At 41.0% G+C, this 11,345-nt stretch overlaps 1 long non-coding RNA gene across 1 annotated transcript; it reads right to left on the bottom strand.

Moving 5' to 3' along the window:
* Positions 1-6,743: 6,743 nt before the first annotated feature.
* On the bottom strand, positions 6,744-9,292 carry LOC132633912 (uncharacterized). Its single transcript, XR_009579928.1, has 3 exons — positions 9,048-9,292; positions 8,281-8,331; positions 6,744-7,078 (listed from the first exon to the last, which is right to left on the bottom strand). It is a non-coding gene; the product is annotated as an uncharacterized LOC132633912 (long non-coding RNA).
* Between the last annotated feature and the right edge of the window lie 2,053 nt (positions 9,293-11,345).

The raw sequence follows: 11,345 nt of genomic DNA on the forward strand, positions 1-11,345 counted from the left end.
ACACAACGTATCCTTCCAATCCCTCTGGAAGTGTCAGAACTAGGGCAGAAGTCAATCGGTCTTTCAACTCTTGGAAACTACACTCTCAAGCATCTGTCCATTGAAACTTAGTTGACTTCTGAGTCAACTTGGTGAGTGGTGCAGAAATAGAGGAAAAACCTTCAACGAATCTCCTGTAATAACCTGCTAAGCCCAGAAAGCTATGAACCTCTGTAGGAGTTGTGGGCCTTGGCCAAGTCTTCACGGCCTCAATCTTTTGGCTATCCACTCGAATACCATCGGCTACAACAACGTGGCCCAGAAATGATATCGAGTTCAACCAAAACTCCCATTTCGAAAACTTTCCAAATAATTCTCGGGTTCGAAGAACTCCAAGGACAATACGCAAATGATCCGCATGTTCTGCCTCGGATCTAGAATACACCAAGATGTCATCAATAAATACTATCACAAATAAATCCAGGAAGGGCCTGAACACATTATTCATCAAATCCATGAATACCGCCGGCGCGTTAGTTAACCCAAACGACATCACTCGGAACTCAAAATGATCGTATCTTGTTCTGAAAGCTATCTTAGGGATATCATTCTCCCTAACTCTTACCTGGTGATACCCGGACCTCAAATCGATCATTGAAAACCACTTGGCACCTTGCAATTGATCAAATAGATCATCAATCCTCGGAAGAGGATATTTGTTCTTAATCGTCACTTTATTTAATTGTCGATAATCAATGCACATTCTCAAGGAGCCATCCTTCTTTCGGACAAACAATACAGGGGCTCCCCATGGGGATGAACTGGGCCTAATAAAGCCTTTATCAAGCAAGTCTTTCAATTGCTCCTTCAACTCTTTCAATTCTGCGGGTGCCATTCTATAGGGAGGAATAGATATGGGTTTAGTGCCTGGCAACACATCAATAGCAAAATCGATCTCTCGCTCGGGAGGAAGGCCTGGAAGCTCTTCCGGGAACACATCTAGAAATTCGTTCACTACCGGAACTAACTGAAGAGTCGGCGACTCAGCTTCTACATCTTGAACTCGTACTAGGTGATAAACACACCCTTTCGTGATCATCTTCCTTGCCTTTAGATAGGAAATAAACCTACCTTTTGGTGATGCCGCATTCCTTTTCCATTCTAAGACTGGTTCTCCCGGAAACTGGAAACGAACCACCTTCATTCGGCAATCAACATTGGCGTAACAAGAAGCCAACCAATCCATGCCCATAATAACGTCAAAATCTACCATTTCTAGCTCATGCAAATCAATCATGGTACGACGATCACCAATCACAATCACACAATTCCTATATACTCGGCTAGCTATTACCGAGTCTCCCACGGGTGTAGACACCTCAAAAGGTTTGATAGACTCCAGCTCAATTATAAATCGATCCGCAATATATGGAGTAACATATGATAATGTGGATCCCAGATCAATCAAAGCATATACATCATGAGAGAATACGGATAATATACTTGTGACCACATCAGGAGAAGACTCAAGATCATGGCATCCAGCCAAAGCATAAATACGGTGCTGAAGACCGCTAGTACTGGGAGCTCTGCCTCTACCTCTACCATGGCCGACTGGCGTATCTGAACCTGGCCCCGTAGGGCGTACAGATGCCGAAGATCCGGCTACCGACCCTGATGGCTGGGTCCTACCTCTACCATGCACTGAGAGGCAATCACGCATAATATGGCCCGGTCGACCATATGAATTGCAACCATCTGAACCCAATCGGTATTGACCCCAATGCGACTTCCCACACTGGGAACATCGTGGTATAGGTGGCCTTGACTGGCCTGAATCCCCTCTAAACTGCGACCTCGAATAATTCTGACTCGGCCCGGGATGAGTAGATCTATCAAGGCCCTGGCCTGAAACCCGCGGAGGTGCACTAGTCATAGAGTAGCCTGAATGCCTGGGAAACTGCTGGCTGTGCCCGCCTTCGGAATCACTCATTGGGCCTGAAGATCTGGCCCTCTTACTATGACCCCTATCCTGCTCGCGTTCACTTCTCCGTTGTTGTAGGCTTTCTTCTAAGTTCTGAGCATGTACCTGAATGCGTGCAATATCCATACCGTCCTGAAGGGACGCAGTCAAGCATTTGTCCATCAGATGGGGCCCTAGGCCCTTTACAAATCGGTGTACCCTGTCGCCCATATCTGCTACCATGGCCGAAGCATACCTGGCCAAAGAGTTAAAATGGAGGCTATACTCTAGGGCACTCATACTGCATTGCCTCAAATTTAAGAATTTATCGGCCCTAGCCCGCCGAACTTCTGGGGGTATGTAATGACGGAGAAAAGCATCAACAAACTTTTGCCATACCGGGGGAGGTGCATTGGCTCCCCGCGAAGCCATCCATACTGTATACCACTGGATCGAGACATCTCTCAATCTATAGGACGCTAGCTCTACCGACTCGGTGTCTGAAGCATGTATCAACCGGAGCGTCCTTAGCATACCATAAATAAAGTCCTGGGGATCCTCCTCCGATTTTGACCCAAAGAATTCTGGAGGGTTCAAAGTAATGAAATCACGAGCTCTTGCACTAACAGCCCTATCACCATACCCTGAACTGTGCCTCTGAGCCTGGGTCGCAACCACTTGAGTCAATAAAGTAATGGCTTCTTTTATATCTTGGCCCGAAGCATTGGGTGGAGGAGCCGGAGCTGGGGCTGAGGCTCCCACGTGCTCCTCGGTAATAGGCACTGTCTGGGAGGGCTGAGATCGAGCCGCACTCTGGGACTCATCTTCCTCTACTACCGGTGGTGGTGCTCTTTCAGCCCGCTTTTCTGCCACCGTCTTGCCCTTTTGGGCTGCTGTTGCCTTTTTCTTTACAGGCATTCTCTGAAATACACAACACACTATTAAGGAACAAGAATTTCTTACATCATACCTCTATCGCACGATTCTTATGAAGAAAGAAGGTCATTTATTCCTAAAATGTCTGCAGCTTCCTGTTTATAAGTGTGGCGCACAACACACCCATAGCCAGGACTCTACTAGACACGGCTCGTAGGCACATCCTAGGACTGAACTGCTCTGATACCACTTTTATCACGACCCAACTCGGGGCCGCGATGAGCACCCGGTGCTAACCCACCCGAGTACCCTCTTAGCTTACTCTTATACTTACATCTAGGTGAGCCACATAATTATACATGCATTTCCATTCACTCATCAACTAGTCCCATATGGACAACCGCACATTTATATCATCATAGGCATTTATGCCACATCAATATACATGGGCCAATGTGGCCGACAAAATGATATACAAGACATAGGCCGACAAGGCCAAACACATCTACCCACACACACACATGTGTACGAGCCTCTAAGAATATAACATATCACACTAGTGGGACAGGACCCCGCTATGCCCATAATTATATACACAAAAGAATGAGTACCCAAAAGATATGGCTCCGAAGGAAATGGAGCTCTCTATGTAATCTCCGAATAAGCAGCTATGGATCAAGTCTGTTCCCCCTGTGCACCTGCGGGCATGACGCAGCGTCCACAAACAAAAGGACGTCAGTACGAAGAATGTACTGAGTATGTAAAGCATGAGCAACATCGATAAATAAGCATCATGAACAACATATGAAATAGCATAGGAGGGGGGGAGACAATAATATCATCGTCATAGCACTAACCTGCCTTTCGTAGGACTTTCCATTTTTCATACGTATTTGTACACCTACGTCATCATCCGTATTCCATAATAGTACTCGTACCACACTTGTGCTCATGTTCGTGTACATGCCCTTATTCGTATTCTTATACATAGTCTTATCACATTCATATTCATATTATATACATAGTCATTTCATATACCTAACATACCCGACCTCATGGGATCAGTGTTTCATACATACTTGGCCAACCAAGGCTCAAGGTTACTCATACCTAGCCCTACCAAGGCTTCAAGGTTATCCGTACCATCTGCAGAGGTGTGCGCGCGTTTCGTAATCGTATACATACTTTATACATATTCACATACATATATCCTACCCGGCGTTATAAGCTCGGGGTGTCATCATAGCCCTTCATAGGCATATGTAAGTATAATAGCCCGTAGGCACCTTTAGCATTATTATTATTATCATCGTTATCGCTACATCTTTATCTTAGGCTTACTCGTCATATGGGGTGCATAGTACAATCGTAGTACATATCAAGGATCGTGAGCTTATGAGCTCGGAACATCAATCATTTGGAGACAACATACTCATATAGAGGATTTAAGAGTTTGGCCAAAGAACCATGCCTTATGAAAGAAGGGTTAGTGTTATATCCCACATTCTTGCGTATTTGGATAATTCGAGATAATGGCGAAAGGTCAAGAGCAAGACTATAATTTTGATCTTGTTGGGTGCATAAGTTGTTTATGAAAATTTTGAAGTGGGAATATTAAGAAAGGTCAAGGGTATAAAGGGAAAATTCGCAATATGACTCGTGGAAATATAAGGAGGACGAAGGGCAAATTTGGAATTTGAAAAATAATTTTTCATGAATTGCAAAAAAAAAAAAGGGTGGGCTTGGTAATGGGCCATGTTTGGCCATCCACTTCTTGGTGGGCTTAAGCCCACATGGAGTTTAATGAACCAAATAAAAGATGACAAAGTCATCTTATTTTTCCATAACATCCTAGAAGTTTCAAGAAGGAAGAGCAAAAGAAAAGAAGGAGAAAAACTCCAAGGACCATTCGGCCCCTTGGAGAAAAATCAAAAAAAAAAAAAATCTTCCTAGCCAAACAATTCATCAAAAGGTTCTTAGCAAGTTGAAGGGGTTGTTGGAACAAGAAAAACCCATAATCATTCAAGTTGCCAATTTTAATCAAGTGGAGAAGTGGAGAAAAAGGTAAGGTCTAACTCTTTTCTTATATGTTATGGATGATTTTGTGTTGTAGCATGTAAAAGTGGATGAAAATCATGGAAGGGAAAAACCATGTTGTGGCCGTGAGGTGTGATATATGTGTGTGTGTGGAAATCATGTTTTAATTATTTTATTTAGTGGATAGTTGTGGTTATAAAGAATACTATGTTAATAATGGAAGTTGGATGATTCTAGGGAAGTTGGATGATTCTAGTGAAGTTGTAGCCATGTGTGCATGATGTTGGCCGTGAGTTGTATATCACATGTATAGTCGTGTATATTTGGTGAATTATGAAGGAATGGTGGGCAAGTTTTGATTAGTATGTTGGTTGCTGTGTTGTGGATTCCATATTGCTAATAAAAAGCTTAATGATCTTGGAGAAATTATGGTAGTTGGAGACTTGTGGTTGAAGTTTATGTAAATTGAATATTATGTTCTTACATGTATGGAAGATAATGATATTAGTATGGTGTTGTTGGAATATATATTATAAGGTTGTTATTGCTTTTATTGGAGTTGGAAGGTTTTGAAAGAAGTAGTAAATTGATTAAGTTGTTATAATGTATCTTGGATTGAATATGGAAATTGTTAATGTGGTTGTTGAAATTATGTTGATAGTTTGGCCGGGTTGAATTCCCGGGATTGTTGTTGATTGGAATTGGCCAAGTTGAACTTGGTGGGATGGAGTATTTACAGGGGAAGTGCTGCCGAAATTTCGGTAGCCAAGTATTATCTTAAGATTCCAATTCTAAATGCTCTAACCAAAGTTTGGTAAATGTGACCAATTTGTAGATTTCGGCGGATTTGCAACTTGATTTTGGGATAGCATAAGGAGCGGAAAGAGGTATGTAAGGCTTCACCCTTCCTTCTATGGCATGTCTTAGGCATACTAGGTTGGATACGAGCCTCGGGGACAACTCCATTCCCCGGAATCTGCACCTAAAGTTTCCCCTTTTTCATTCAGTAGAATTGAACTAGAAATTGTGTAAAATGTTGGAAAACCTTCTTAAACATCTAGAACTTGCATAAAAATGACCCGACTACCTCAAGACCCCCACAAGTGACGTCATGAAATATAATGTACGTAAATTTGGTACGCCGCCTCATTTGACCGGAGGTGGGCCCATTGTTCCCGGATACTCCCTATTGCTCCGTTTGACTTATTTTGGAGGAGAATCCAAAGGAAACTTTTGATCCTTGGTCCGATTATCAAACGATAAGTACTGCACGATTCTAATGGAAATATGTATATGACGACCATGATAACGATGATGCTAAGGAAGAGAATACGTCTATGATAAGTATGACAAGAATGATTCTATGACTAAGAGTCTTAAGCTAAGGACCCAATATGAATATGAATATGAAAGTATCAAACTAGTTCTTGATTTTAATTCTATTCCTTAGGTATGATACCATCCTCTAAAGGTTCCAAAGCAGATGAATTGATTTCTATGACATCCATGATTTCATTCTATGTTTCTTTTAACACTATTCTCCGTTGGTAGTCTCGCCTTAAAATACTCGTTCCTTCAAGGTGAGACAAAGCGATCACGATTGTTCCATAACGTAATCGGAGGTCACCGACCTTACGTCAATCCGATGGCTATATGATTTTCTTTGGACCCTCCTGCATACTTATATGACATATGTATATGCGATATGAATGTGTACATGGGGTGGGGGAAAGGATACATAGGGAATGGGAAGGGAAACATGTTTCATTGCCACCTGATCAGCTGGCTTATCATCCTGGACGCGGGATGCCCGGAAGCGGGATATATGCCACGACCCAACCCCGTAGGCCGTGACTAGTGTCCGTGCTGGACACCCAAACGTACCCAATAATCCAAACCAGCAGACTAGCAGATTATATAAATATAAAAGTCAGTCGACATTACTAGTGTCATAGAGGAACATATATAACACATGGAAGCCGATAAGGCTATCACAAATCATAGCAACCCAAAACATATACAGAACCCACATGTATGTCTACGGACCTCTACAGAACATAACAGAAACATAAGACAGGACAGGGCCCCGTCGTACCCCTGAATAGCGTACATATATCCAACAGCAGCAGACTGTACCAGAGTATAGGCTCTGGACAAAAGAGCGCTCCAGAATAGCAGAATAGGTGTCCTAGGCAGGTGGGTCAGCAAATCTGTAGTCTGTACCTGCGCGGCATGAAAACGCAGCCCCCGAAGAAAGGGGGTCAGTACGAAATATGTACTGAGTATGTAAAGCATGGCAAGTAGTAAACAAAGTCATAATCGGAACAGGAGGTACAGAAAAATGAACGGAATATCCAGATTAGCAAAATGCTGATCATAAAGCATAAATAGTACTTACAGGAAACGTATTTCATACCTGGTCCCATTACGGAACAAAATCATAACCGAAACAGAACGTACAGAAATGTGAGTGAGAAGTCCAGAGTATCAAATGCATATTTTCAAAACATGAAGAGTATGTACAGAAACATATGCCATATCATATCCGGCCCCTGCCAAGGGACTCGGCAGACAGAACGTGGTCACCCCCCGACACTGGTGCCACAACACATAAGGATCAGAAAAGGGGAATAACCCCGTAACATAGCATATCATATCAGATGGCCATATCAGATCATATCAGAACAAGCGTACATGGCACAGCATACTCCACAAACCCATGTACGCGTATACCTGCCCCGTCACATCGAGGCACGGCGAACAATGCAAAGGATCACGCTTGACAACATATCCTGGCCCGGGCTCAGTGGGGGAAACATTGAGGCATCCACGAACGGAGTAGTGAGAAACTAAATGCACTAAAAATACCATATATATATTTCCAGAGACTCAATGAGGCATATCGAATGTCAAATCAAATCAATGAAATCGGACGGAAACATAGTAAGTAAATTTAGATGTCATAACGGGTTACGGAGGCATAATCTATCCGAGATCATTTTCAAGATTCAAAACAATTTATAAGACTTAATGAAATATTTAAAATAGTTTTTATTTAGTAGATAAAGGAGTAGTTAGAGTATCCCTAACGAAAACGCTCGAAGACAAGTCATAGACACATAAAGGGTAAAATTGGAAATAGTGGGCCCACCTCGGAACCAATGAAGCGGTGGGCTCAAATTACGTATTTTTAAGCTTATGGGGTCACCTACAAAGGTTCTAGGACATTCCATAACTTCCTAAGCAATTTGGGAAAAAATTTCATACTTTTTCATCAAAGCATACTTAAGGAATTCAATTCTATTGAATGAAAAAGCGACGATTTCAAACGCGGATTCCGATGGACAGAATATTCCCCGAGGCGTAAATCCAAGCCTAGTACATCTAGGACATGCCAAGAGAAGAATCGGGATAACTTTACATACCTTTCTTGCCCTTTACGCTTGCCAAAACTCAAATCCCGTTTCGTCCAAAACCTACAAATGGTCACATTTACCAATTTACTATTCATAAGACTTAAAATTTCAACCTTAACCAATTCTTGTCTATAAAAATTTGAGCAGCATCTCCCCTATATATATATCATCCCCGAGGTTAAAACTCGGCTAAAACAACAACAACCATACCAACAACAATATATACAACATCAATAATCGACTAGGAACGCATTCTAGCGTAAATAGTCTTATTTTCCAAATAATGCGACAATTCCAAATCCAACTTTGCACTTACAACCCGATATCAATATTTTCATATTCACATACTAATATAAGACCATTCAAACATAAACCAAAAGTATTCCAAGCTATATATTCAATATTCAACAATTCCATCAACTTCCATATTCAATCCAAAATTCTTATATATGCAACAAAACCATTCCAACACATTTTCTACTTACTAATTCATCTCCAACAACAATCTACCACACGGCCAACATGGCTTCTTTCCAATTTCATCCAATTTTCATTCAACTTCCATTTCCAATACAAATTCCACAATAACCACAACTAGTATACAACTTAAAATTCAACTCATATATGTATACAACATATATACACCCATGGCTACATATATAATATATATACATACCCACTTTGCAAACTTCCACATTTCCATAAATTCTACTCATTTCTACATACTACAACACAAACAAACCTTCATAACATAAGAAAAAGGAATTGATTCTTACCTTGTTTTTATGAAAGTAGCAAATTCTTCAACATCTTATTGTTCCCATGCTCCTCTAACTCCAAACAAAATTATATTCGTGATTATGCGTTGCCCGGACTTCGATTAGTACTTCGTAGCTTGAAATTTCACTCACAATCCTCACTTTTATGTGAGATTTAGGCCCCTTTTTGTTGCTGAATTTTCTGGAAAATTTGAGAAGTTTTTAGATGATAAAAATGGGGGTTTGCCCCTTTTTATAAGGGCTGAAACTGCGTCACTGTAGCTACAGTACAGTAGCTGTGCTGTAGCGCACTGTAGCAGTGCTGTTTCTGCGCGACAGTTCAGTTTGTAGCGTCTATAATTCTCTACTCCGACGTCCTATCGATGAGTGGTTTGTTGAATCATAAACTAGACTTGACGAACTTCATTTTGGGCTTTTGAAACGCCTTAAAACTCCAAATATGCATAGAGATATACCCCTCCAAAGTTGACTAAAAATCTGTCCAGCATTTCTCAAATTTTCGTCGAACTTATTTTCTTCAACTTGCTCGATCTCGAAATATTCCGAAACCCTCCATACATGATATTTATCACTTATTATACATGATAATGACCATATTCTTGTGTTTTAAAATACTCTTTCCCGATTATGACTTACAAGATCATAATCATCCATTATTTAAACAATATACTTAATAATGCCTCATTCCTCATACTCCAAAGTTGTTTTACCTAGTCGTAACTCGACATTCTTACATTCAAATTTAACAGTGTTTCTTCGAAGTACGGGGTGTAACATTCTCCCCCCCCCCCCCCCCCTTTAAAAACATTCGTCCTCGAATGTTGAGGTACAGTTCTCCCCGAGGTAGATATCAATGTTTTTTCCCGTATTTATCAGTATTTACTTTACTTACTTTCAGTATTGCTTGCCCGGTAAAACTGAACTTATCCAAACTATGCAATCCATTCTTCTTCTTTTGTAGCCAAGATTTACGCCTGTACTCAAGGTCATCCCTTTTTCTTGTTATTTGTCTGTCCACTAACTCTCCATGTGTGTATATATGTAATTTTAGACAGCTCACGAGTTTAAGTTTTTATTCCACAGATCCCATCTCCAATCAGTCGATGAAAACTGATATAATGTTACTGTGAGGCATCTTCCGACTACCAGCAAAAGAAAACTAGAATCCGACAAACTTCGCGGAATCTGTTAGTACTTAATTCACATAATTACCTCCATATTTGTATATATATATATTTGAGTCGTAAGCGGACCACTCAATCCTCAACTGCCTGTCATACACTTTGTATTCTTCCAATTAGAGGAAACTTAACCGTTGGGCATCTTTGCCCTTCCACATATTTTTGCCCCTCAACCTAGGCTGTTCTAAAGCAAAATGGGGTTGGAACATATTTCCGGTCCGTTTAAATAAATTGAGAATTTGCTACTCATATATGATTTCTCGAGATAAATTTTTTCCAAATATGGATAATGCTTCTTACAAATGACATGGAGGGTATCTCTTAAACTTTAATCCAACATAATAGATTTACCCTACGGTATCGATCTTCAAGACACGTTAAGAATTTATATCTCATTTTCCTCTCCGTATTTCTAGAAAAAATTGGGCAGAGGTTCCTCTGTATTTCTTACTATCCCAAAACCTGTACACAGGAAATACCAACCATGCCTCACAGGGCCAACACATATACGTATATACATATCGTATCATATCGCCTCATAGCCACACGGGGCTAATAATTTCAAATAAAAGTATAAAGATGGTGAGGCTTACCTCACATGCCCAACTCAAACTGCACCTACTACACTTTCCTGTTTTTTTTTTTTTTTTAATCTTCAGTTTCGTGTTTCAATCGTATTTCAAACACCTTACCCAGCATACATCTTTCATACCATTACTTACCTGTGTACTGTGTAGCTTCCAATATCATCAGTCGCTCTCTTACGTCGATACCGTTCTCCAGCTGCAATCAAGGGTTAGTAAAAACAAAGGGGTTCATTTCCTATAGCTGGCTCTATCGCACGATCTAAGATTCAAAGAAAAGTAACACCCTAAATGTCCTGTAGCCTCCTGTTTATAGATGTGGTGCACAACACACCGATAAACAAGACTCTACTAGACACGGTCTGTAGACATTCCGAGGACGAACTGCTCAGATACCACTTTTGTCACGACCCAACCCCGTAGGCCGTGACTAGTGTCCGTGCTGGACACCCAAACGTACCCAATAATCCAAACTAGCAGACTAGCAGATTATATAAATATAAAAGTCAGTCGACATTACTAGTGTCATA

This window comes from Lycium barbarum, chromosome 3 (genome assembly GCF_019175385.1).
Source record: "Lycium barbarum isolate Lr01 chromosome 3, ASM1917538v2, whole genome shotgun sequence".
Taxonomy (NCBI): Eukaryota; Viridiplantae; Streptophyta; class Magnoliopsida; order Solanales; family Solanaceae; genus Lycium; species Lycium barbarum.